General features: G+C 35.1%; 1 pseudogene; it reads right to left on the reverse strand.

Moving 5' to 3' along the window:
- Positions 1 to 7,417: 7,417 nt before the first annotated feature.
- Positions 7,418 to 10,896, reverse strand: LOC145113608 (alkylated DNA repair protein ALKBH8 homolog; annotated as a pseudogene).
- Positions 10,897 to 11,604: the final 708 nt, after the last annotated feature.

Consider the following 11,604-nt stretch of genomic DNA (forward strand, 5'->3'; position numbering starts at 1 on the left):
CTCCTCTTCAAGATCCTGAAGACAATATACATAATAATATATGCTAAGAATTTGTGCTTCTTACAAATACCGAAAAGATGAGCACAAAACTATTAGTGAGTGAAAACAGCAGCATGGAAGTTATTCCTCTCGTCTCCATGTTTACGTTTTTTCAGAGAGCCCATTGTTGTTGATGCTTCAAGCCTTATAACAGGAGATGGTGAACTGAAAGGAGGAGGCTTTGCTCCACCCCTTTCAACATCATTATCAGAAGTTCTTGAATGCAACAACGATATCACGTGCTGGGTTTCAGACCTGTAGCAGCAACATATACAACAGATGAGTAGTGGCTGAATAGTTAATTCTAGAAAATGAGGCATCTGAAGAACCCTGTCTAGATGAAAAATACACTATATATAGATACTTTCACCACCAACATCAATTTACTTTTATGGGACATATAATTCTAAAACAGTGCCAATCTTTGTCCATTTTAACTAAGTTTCTGCTCTCTCTTTTTTAGATTAAATTTCCAAGGAACATCAATATAGTAGCATTGCCAAGTTAACAATTGATTGATGCAATCATTATTTAATATCATAATAAATACTTCACTAGATCACTTGCAGTATCTAAACATTAAGTAGTAAATTCGTAAATGATATAAACAAATAACCAATGATATGGTTTTCATAATTAAGATAGTAGGAATATTACAATCCACAAACTATAGAACTCTATATATAAGGACTATAAAGAGAAGTTAAGTATTATGCTTTATTTGATTATTATATTAAGATTAAAGTGAGTAGCATTGGGCCTCTTGAAAGCAAACAGATTTTGTACTTTTTTGTTTTTGATTTTAACCACTCACATGCACAAAGCTATGCAAACCATGGTATCTGGTACCGTTTGGTCTATGCAAATTATCCACAAAACCTGAGAAAACTTTAGGTCTTCTGGTAGCAAAGCATGGCCTCAAGAAACTGAGAGCAACCATTTGGATTTAAACCTAAGTCCTAATGCTTCATGAAGCGAATACCGCTAAAACAACCCTTTTAAATTCAAATTTGTTGCTAGAAAATGTTTCAAAATGCATTTAGAAATAGGAAAATAATCCTGTCATCTAACCAAATTGATTGACATTTTAAAAATGCGTGCTTATAAAGATATTTTGGAAGGTATAAAGGTGTGGCTCATAATAAGGAAACATGGGTCCACAAAGCACAATTGGGTGACTGTTAGCATAATCATAAGACCTATTATTTTTGGCATGCATATCATGTGAAAACAAATTGCAGCTTATTGACAAATGAGCACACCCTCAAGTTCAAATATGCAGTAAGAAGTAAAAATAATAAGAATAAAAAGTTCATCCCCACGGCGTAAATAATAACAGTGTATAATTGAAACAAAATAAAGAACAACCTAGAATCGGTTTTCTGTTTCAGCATTTGTTCAATCTCTGATATCCCAATGGTAGCAGAATTCCCACGTGGATGAGTGCTCAGTTCTGAAACTTCAGTTGAATTCTTCAATTCAGAAAATCAAAAGTGCATCAAAGTTACAATGATTTCAACCAAAATGATTAGATAAAACTTTGAGACTACGCATCATTAACAATCTCATAAAGAATAAAAAAAATACTACGACAAGAAACAATTTAAACAAGTCCCCTTCATCTGCTTTTAATGGTTTAGTTAATGACTCTCAACAAGACTCTCAAGTACGGCCTTAAAACAATCAACAAATTGACAGACGAGGTTTTGAAATAAGTTTAGCCAACAACGTAACTAGTTCTTAGTCACATATTCTGGATGAACTTATGAAAAGATGTGGAGAGAGTGGATGTATAAACTCAGGTGAACCAAATACGGAAGTGACGTGTTCAAGAAATCTCACCATGAAGGCTAAGTACTTCATGAACTCCATCTTTTGTCGACATTCATCATTTTATGAGCAATAATAGATTATATTTGTTCATAACTTCAAGTAAAAGACATCCTAGTTCAACTCATAAGAGGATTACACTCGGTATTATAAGCCGTATATAGCATTTAGGATCAAACCAACAATACAAGTCATGACGAGATATAATCAAACACACAACAAATCATCAGCGTTTGAAATAAACAACTTACATTTTGCACTGCCTCCAGATCATTCTCAGTTTCTTCATTTAGATCTGGTCACATAAAAGCTTTTGTAAGGGGGAATATACATCATACGCAGAACTTCAAGTAAAGTAATACAAATGATATTTATAATGAATATCTTAAGTTCCAGACAGATAGATAGGAACATTTATAACAAGACTATCCCATTGCCACTTATATATAACCTAGTATGAAGATAATGATCCAACAATGGTCTAAATGAAGTAATAGTTACTGTACTCTAATGTGATGGTTTAACCAATGACAACTATGATTATGTTTCCTTTATTACGTCATAAAAGCATCATATGCAATCCTCAACGTCTTTCCTCTAATCTCAAATTATCTTATCAGTAAGCAATATTATCAAAACTAACAATTAGCACAACTCAGAAGTTTAAAAATCCAATCGCATACTATCCTCTTTTCCATATTCGAACCCAGCGAGAAAAAATGAAAATTTCAAGAATATTATTTACTCCAAGCAAGCGACTCAAGATCACACCAATGAGAAAGCATATTAAAAAAATGAGAGATTAAATATAGGTATTTCATCCAACCAAAAAAAAAAGGTTTCTATGCAACTATGGACATGTGTCCATGACAAGTTGTATTACTCTCACATGGACCCATGCGCATCATCTCTTAGACATCTGGTTCACATAATTGAAAGGAGAACTGTAAGACCTCATGAAGTATAATGTGCATATTCAAAGGGAGCCAAGAATTTAAGAATTGTCATTCAAAGATGCCAATAATACATTTACTTGTGATTAAAAGATGTGGATAGTTATATTGTCCTTTCAAATCCATAGATCGTTCCTTTGTCAACTGGAATCAGAAAAAGTCATTTTCTTGGTCATTGAAAACCAGTGTTCCACCTGGATAACGCCTAACCTTATGTCCTATTTTGTATAATAGTCTTGCAGACTACACCTCCATATGGTGAGGAGGAACAATGTTATCATTATCATATCTAGTGGAACAAGGTGCTATAACTACATGTTCAAATCAGATGTATTGACTGTACTCTTTACTTTATCATTGTCGTGTCTACTATTACAAGGTGTGGAAGGAATAGTGAGCCTGTAATATGATTTTTTTAACAGCAAGCAACTTTATAAAGAACAAGCTAGAAAGATGCTAGAATTACAAACATTTCAACATTCCCAAAGAGGGAGGGGGGGGGGGTATTCATTACACCAATCAGACAATTCTAAATGCTTGTAGGTGTCCTGATTGAAACCAGGCTTTGATATTTTGATGACGTTTGGAGAGAAAACTAACATTAAAGCTTAATGTAAGGTGAGCTATATGCTCCAACTTGAGGATATTTTATCAGTGTGTTAGACCTGTGATTAGGTGATTCAAATTGACTGCACATCTGTGGTCATAGTCTAGTACCCTATGTGTTTCTACATAGGGGTTTTAAGCCAAATTGACTGCACATCTGTGGCAAGTTGAGCATAATTGGAGTTATTGACGTCTATATATGTTCCAACTTGATGAGGGTTACGTATAATGACAAAACGTTATCAATTAAAAAAGAATGTACGAACCATCCAAGGGAACAAGGAAAAACCAAATACAAAGCCAAATCTGGATACAGCCGCAACTAGGCAAATAATTTATCTAACTGAGAGCAAAAGCATTAAACCTGGCAGAAAAGACCTCTTAAGGAACTTTTTTTCCGGCTCTATCGCCGTCGCCCACCGTCGCCATATTGAAGTTGAAAAATTGACTGAAATATGGCAGGTGAGAGAAAATTTTGGAACCGATTGGGGATATCAGGGTTTTTGTTACTTCTCATCTAACGCGTATCAGCGTATGGAGTTAAAAAAGTTGGAACTTTTCTCCGGCTCCATCGCCATATTGAAAGATTTACTGAAATTTGGCAGGTGATCGAGACTTTTGGGAGAGAAAATTTTGGAACTGATTGGGGATATCAGCGTTTTTGTTGATCCTCTAACGCGTATCAGCGTAAGGAGCAACATAACTAGTTCGTAGTGTGAATACAGGACAACTAGTGTCACGTCCCGTGGACAAGTTGACAAATGTATAAACAATAATATTGATTTATCTTACTTTTATTGAAAATAAGTACAATGCTATTATTTCCAACAAACAACTTTCATGAATAAGTGCTTAAGTTATTAAGCATTTTAATGGGTTCAAAATATGATTGAAAGTGTGGATCAGACAAGATACAACAACACGAAAACATTTCAATACAAATGGGGGGAGGAGGGGTAAAATGGTCCAAAATCAAAAATGATGCAGGAGGGGTACAATGTTATTATTTTCAAAGATGAATGACCATTTTGCCCCCATTCTTCTGAAGTAGTGATTGTATTAAGTCTCTTCTGAAGTAGTAATTGTTATTATCAGAAAGAGAGCCTCTGAATGAAGATGAAGGTGTTCCATTTGAATTCAATTATAGCAATGCAATCCACATACAAAACATGTTTCACTACTAAATTAGGGTGATTTTACAAAGTAAAATGAACTAATGAGAAACAATTTGGAAGTAGAATGTTATGATTGTGTCAAAATTTTGAACTACATTACCCTTGATGAAAAAATATCAAAGTAAAATATTGTAATGGAAATAAATGAGAATAGAAATTTGGATATTATAAAACACAAATAAATAAAATCACATATTTTCTTGCATCAAGTCCAAAATTAAATGAGGGAAATTTTGTAAGATTAAAAAGATAAAAACACAAATTTTCACTTTTTAATAAATTCTTCATCGAAAGTACCGATTTAACCTTGTTAATGAAGTTGGTTAGGAAAAATCATTAATTGTTTTTATAACAATTGATGATGAATTACATGTTTCTACTCCAACAATGTCTGGAAGGGCAAAAGAGTAAAAGACCACCATAATTAGGAAAAATCACATTATCGTAAATTTTATTTTGTCAATGTCACGAAAACCATTACATGCAAATTATGAAAAATCAATTTATCATAAATTTGAATCAGATGGCTTGTACTAATTCTCGCATTTTAATTACGTTGCTTGTTACTCTCAACCTGTATAGAAGCCAGCTGCTCCAACTTTGGTTTGGAAACACAAGTGGAAGAATTAGTATTAGGAATTTCATTGACAATTAGTTGTTCCCACTCTTCTGTTATACGTGTTGTGATTTTATCTTGTCTGGATTTCAAGTCCATCTGTCGGATTTCCATCTATGTTTTCTCTTTAAAGACTACAATACCCTTTGCTTGCTTTGTAGGTCCATTAATGGAATAGGGCCAAAATCGTTCTCCTTGTATTACATTGGCAGATATATATATAGACACAATTGCACTTTGGTACCACATATATTACCTAATTGAGTTGCTAGTCTAATATACCCCCTCAGTCTAAGGAGGAGGATGACGGATGCTTAGACTGGATCTAAAATCCAAAAATAGTGCTCGTGGGAGGCCTTTGGTGAAGATGTCGGCAATTTGGTAACGTGATGCGACATGTAAGACCCGGATTTGGCCACGTTGAACCTTTTCACGCACGAAGTGAATGTTGATTTCAATGTGTTTGGTCCGCTGATGCTGAATTGGGTTTTCTGACATGTAGATGGCGCCGACGTTGTCACAATAAACAAGAGACGTGCGTAGCGGATGGTGACCAAGTTCGAGAAGGAGGTTTCTGAGCCAACAAATTTCTGCAACCACGTTCGCGATGCCTCTATACTCTGCCTCTGCACTAGAACGAGACACGGTCGTTTGACATTTAGCTGACCATGAGATTAGATTATCACCTAGAAACACACAATAACCCGATGTAGATCTGTGTGTGTCTGGACATCCGGCCCAATCGGCGTCGGTATATCCGGTGAGAGTGGAAACCGAGTTGCGATGAAAGTATAAGCCCATGTCAATGGTTCCTTTAACGTACCTAAGAATACGTTTTAGAGCATGTAAGTGAGACATCCGAGGAGCATGCATGTGCATGCAAACTTGCTGGACGGCATACGAGATATCCGGACGTGTGAATGTGAGATACTGTAAGGCCCCGGCGAGCCTGCAATATGTTGTAGGGTCGTCAATTAGTTCCCCTGAAGAGCTACTGAGCTTCCCTTCGGTGTCCACAGGGGTATGTGCACAGGATTATAGTGAGCCATGTTTGCTCGTCAAAGTATATCAGATGCATATTTCTCTTGTGATAAAAATAACCCTTTTGGGTCACGTTTGACGGAAATGCCCAAGAAGTAGCTGAGGTTGCCCAAGTCCTTCATGGAAAACTCGGTAGACAGACAGGTTAAGAGATGTTGGCGGAGAGTTGGTGAGGATGTGGTGAGAACAATATCGTCGACATATAATAGGAGATAGGCTGTATCATTTCCCTGTTTGTAGATAAACAATGAGTGATCGGACGCACTGTGATGAAAGCCTAGCGTGGTGACATAATCGGTGAATCGTTGGAACCACGCGCGAGGTGCTTGTTTCAAGCCGTAGAGGGACTTCTTTAGACGACAGACATGATGTGGAAAGGAAGGATGTTGGAAGCCCATGGGTTGATGCATATACACTGTTTCTGCTAAATCCCCATGTAAGAAGGCGTTTTTGACGTCCAACTGATTTATGGCCCACTGATTTGTCAATGCAATGCTAAGGACCGTGCGAATAGTCGCTGGTTTTACAACTGGGCTGAATGTCTCTTCGCAATCGACTCCAACTTGGTTTTGTCAATGATGGGAATGAAGTTCCGAATATTGGTGACGGTAGCAGCAGGATGTAAGGAAGCCATCGATCAGATTGGTATCAAAAAGGATGAAGAAGATTAACCTGGAAGGAAGATGGTTTGGGTCGAGTAGGGGAAAAAAGAAGAAGAGGCGGCAAAGAAGAAGAGGCAACTGAAGGCAAGGAGAGATTGCCGATGGAAGGTTTAGGAGAAGAATCGGCTAGGGTAATCAGAGTATTATGCGCTCTCTGATACCATAATGGAATAGGGCCAAAATCATTCTCCTTGTATTACATTGGCAGATATATATAGATACAATATTTACACTTTGGTACCACATAGATTACCTAATTGAGTTGCTAGTCTAATATCCATGCTCAGATAAAGATTCTCCTTGATTTGATTTAAGTTCATGAGGTAACTCTTCTGATTTGTTAGGTAATGACCTGAATATGTATAGCCAGGTGTCATGAGTCATGACTTGATGTAATCCAAGCAAAACTTAATGCTAAAAGGAGAAGATATCTACCAAAAATGCAAGCTTTCTTTCACAAGCATGTTTAGTTTTTGATGATCCCATTTTGTGTGGTTAGGGATTATAGTCGTGTACTTCAGTCTGAGCAAAATAATATAATATAAAAATGTAAAAGAATATATTTTAACCCAACTAATTTTGAGACAGATTGGTACTATATGAGTTGATAATCAAAGAAAAATCTAACCTCAAGCAAAGAGGCTTTTATGGGATCTTTTATATCCTTAGCTTCTGTAGAGTCAAATGATCGGCTAACATCAGGGACATGTGTCATTTCTTCTGATACTGCGAGCCTCTGTAGGAGTCAAAAGAATTAATAAAAACCATTAAGAAAGAGATAAATTATTGATCATTTAGATTGGTGATATATGAGACATTTGGTTAAAATTCCCATTTCCTGTGGACTACATGAAGTGGGACCCACCCTAAGAAGCATTGCTCTGTTATCTGAAGGCAGAAGTATGTAATAACACTTGAATGGTGCTTCTCTCATAGTATATGTGTACATTTGGATGAGCAAACCAATCCCTGGTCTAGAAAATACAGGACACTGCAAATCTCCCTTGGAATACTACAATCATACCACAAATAAAATTTTCATATTAAAATTGAAAAAACATGAACCAGAAAATGCAGACATTCAATGACCTTGGTTGTTTAACTCTGACCGGTCGATATCATCCACTTCATTGGAAGAAGATGGAACAACAAAAAAGGGAGTCCCTATAATCAACCATGTGATAAAACACCAAGAAGTGGAACATTTTTATGTAAAGACTTTCATGAAAGGAAAGTATATTGCTATTATTAAAAGTAGGTTGCCTTAAGTGAGAGTAAGACAAGTGAACTATGTGTAATATTTGGCAACCGATGTTTAAGAAAAATGATGTAAAGTCTAAATTACTTGAATGTCATTTAAATGAAAGTAAACTGTCATAATTGAAAGTAGGATGCCTATATGATATAAAGTTGACAATGTGTAACATTGAAGGATAATGAAAAATTGAAAATATCTATGGTTTAGGTAAAGAGAATAAATGAAAGTACCTTCGCATAAAGACCTAAAGTTGGTTTTGTCAATGATGTTGAAGTTAACAGGAGAGGTGACATGCCGCAACTTTGTGTAGTAATGAAAGGAAGGCATTAATAAGACTTGTTTTCTTCATATTGTTTGTAAGTTGCTTCGCAGAAATCAGTCACGGGTGAGAAGTCAACAATGATGGGTCAACCTGAAGAGTGGCTTTAGGGATGTTTATATGACATAAGAGTTATGGTTGAAAAATTTTGATACAAGAAATCAAAAAGAAGAGCATACCTGTGTAATATCTTCCAGTGAGATTCTTGAGGGCTTTTGCAACATATTCCTCTTCCCTAAACTGAATGTATACATTTCCCACCTGTAAAGGGAAAGGACTATCATAAAATGTTTAAGGAGATGTAAGGTGGGTAATTAGTTTGGTAAGAGATTTACCATGTGGTCAGCAAGGTTGTCACAAACATTCAAGCTTTTGATTTCCCTATACTTGTTCAGCTCCTCGAAGAGATCTTCATAGAAATCCTAAATATTTATAAGAGAGACTTGATTATTATCGAAATAATGAAAATCAAAAGGTTGTAAGCATTTGACATTTCCACTAAAATCAAAACATACAAGTATTATACCCGAGTGACAATGGCTCAAATCCTCATGTGATTTGGAAGTGTTGTTAAAGTTAGCAGCTAAGCATCAAAGGTTGGATCTTGAATGAATATTATAGTAACATGAGCATCCATAAGGCTTTGCTTCCTAATCTCTGGTTTTAGCTTTGAGAATCACAGAACTGAGAGTAATATTATGATCCAACAACAATATTATGATCACGTTTCAAATCGACCATGAAAATGAGAAGAAGGGCGTACAAGTCTTTTGCACATGTCAAATGGATGGTTATAGTTGACATACCTTGCGAAATGTGAAGGATACTCTTCTTGAACCCCTTCTAATCACGGTGTCCTTCACCTTGTCAACCTACCAAACAAATTGTCAAGGAAAATATCCAACAGTTAAGATTCTCAACCTACTTAATGACTATAACACACAAAAAAATTTAAAGTTACATAGTAGAATCATATTACAAGAATATGCAAATTAATAAAAAACTGAAATCTTGCAAGATGTACCTTATGGTGCGGAATATAATGTTGCCAAGTATATCTTCACTCTCCAGAAAGCACAACAACATTGATCGAGGAGCCAGATAAATTGCCCTTCTTCTAGAATTTGACCTTTCCTTATCATCATCATCAAAGCCTCTAAACTCCATAATGCAAGGCCCTGATAAAAAAAGGCTGTAAATTGAGCCCTCAAATGCTGAATGGGTATATATATGTGGGGATAAACCCACACCCGTTGGGTATTCATTTACCTGTAATTAAAAACTTTATATATCATTACAAAAAATGGGAACATGATACATGGGCTTCATAACAGTTATTTACTTATTATATAAAAATTACCGTTAACTGGTCTAATGATACATCTGCAGCTTCATCAAGCTTCTTAAAGACCGGAATTTTTTCAAGTATACAATCAACAAATGATGGAAGGTTGCCCAATCGATGTTGTGTATTAACATTCCTTATCTACACCATTAAAGATTATAAACATTATTTCATGACAGCTTTCAAGCAATTAAAGATTATCAAATAAATATTTGTAGAGCTCACATCATAACAAAACTCATAACCATAGTGTTGAACCCTTCTCTTTGCAAGACTATGCCAAGGCCTCGCATCAACAGCAGCAAGCAATTACTGAAAATGTAAAACAGAAAAGGCAAAAAAAAAAAAAACAATATGATCCTAATAGATAAAATTAAAAATACAATGTTGTAATTGGGTAGATTTTGCAAAGTATAGTGCTTTGATAAAAAAAACTGAGGGTTTAACCTCTAATACAAAGAAAAGGAAGTAGGATCCTATAGAACACAAATAAATAAAAGTAGGCTTCATTTTTTTTTTTTTTTTTTTGCATTTAGCCCTATATTTATATATACACACAAAGTAAGGATCCTTCATCTCCTCTTCTTGAGCTGAAACAAAGTCATGAATCAAGTAGATGCGTTCAATATGCAACTCTGATGCTTCTAAACACACCTCAACTGAATCAGTAGCCACAACCTATTAAAATAATTGGCAATATTTAAGATCCATACATTTGTTGGAATTATGGAAACATTAATTGTTAATACCTGCAATTGTGGTCTTTGCACAGAGTAACGGATGTGAAGAGAACGACCACCAAGATCAAGACATGGACACCTATCCAATGCTTTAAGTGCTGATTGGGCAGAATTTTCATCATAATAAGAGACAATAACACGAGAGCCACTCTCATCAGCAGGGTATACTCCTTTTACTGTTCCAAATTTACCGAATGCTGATGTGATAGAATCTATAGTAAGTCCAACAGCTGGACCACAGTTGGCAACATAAAGGTTACAACATAATTCATCATCATGTCCCTTAAGACGTGTAAATTTTGGCAACCCCATTAATCTGCAAATGATTAAGAACGTAACTCAGATTTAAGAATTCTAATAGAATTATTTTGTTTTTTGTAGGAAAACAATAAAGTCTGTTTTTCTTCCTTGAGTAGATTCCATACTCTTGAGTCTTGAATTTACAAAGATCAAGTATACAAGTAACTACGTTTTGTAAACTTGGGGGCATGGATTTAATTTCGACAAGATTATAGAATTGAAGGAGTTGCACAATGAATCAGTAAAAAAGTATATCCAATTTTATGGCGATAAGAGCGGAATCTAATGATCTGAATAACAAAAAGAAAGAATACGATTACCAGAAAACTGTACGGGATTAAGGTCACTCCTAATGGCACCACTATCCCTCAACATCTTCAAATTTCTACATGAAAATTATACCAACTATCCAAGAACAACAAAATTATAAAAAATACTTAGAAATTAGAGTTGGTGACGGATGGTATCATATAATAAATACAAGAAATTCCATCAAATAATAAATTCTTGTAACACGGATTATCCATTAAATTTACCCTTTTAATTAAAAAAATAAAAGTTTTTTTTATTTTAATCAGCAGGTGTATTGAAATTCCAACAAATTTATGCAACCGAATCTTTTAGGACATTATACTTTGAAGTTCAAAAAATATCAAGACATTCAAGACAATAAAAAAACATGACATATTAATCACTTACCTGACAGTATATATAAGATCT

Source organism: Lactuca virosa, chromosome 5 (assembly GCF_052849685.1).
Source record: "Lactuca virosa cultivar CGN04683 chromosome 5, Lactuca_virosa_CGN04683_v6, whole genome shotgun sequence".
NCBI classification, from domain to species: Eukaryota; Viridiplantae; Streptophyta; class Magnoliopsida; order Asterales; family Asteraceae; genus Lactuca; species Lactuca virosa.